Raw genomic sequence first — 450 nt, forward strand, 5'->3', positions numbered from 1 at the left:
CGGTTATAATATCAATTAACTTCTATGAGAAATTGTAAAACTATTTTTATCCCATGGAGAAATATTCACACTAAATCAAGGTCCAATCGTTTTTAATTAGAAGCGTTTATTTTATCTATCAGAATTATTATATTTACGGAAAATAATTAAATTAAATCATAGTCTAATAATAGCTACATATAATCATACTGTATACTGTGTATCCGGCAATACCAAGAGTCAAAACCATGATATTTTTATGATTTATTTATCATAAGCCCGCTTTTAAAGTGTACATACTTAAAAATTATATAATTTAACATTATGAAAATTTAATTTTAATGTTTTAAACAAATTTTTAACTCTCTTAAGAGGGGAAAAAAACAATCTTTTATACGTTTTTCTTAATCGCTAATTTAAACAGAAGTTATGCATTTTTTGATATTATATACGTAATTTTTGTTATAGTTT

This window comes from Centruroides sculpturatus, unplaced genomic scaffold (assembly GCF_000671375.1).
Source record: "Centruroides sculpturatus isolate CEXI.00-Female unplaced genomic scaffold, Cexi_2.0 scaffold787, whole genome shotgun sequence".
NCBI classification, from domain to species: Eukaryota; Metazoa; Arthropoda; class Arachnida; order Scorpiones; family Buthidae; genus Centruroides; species Centruroides sculpturatus.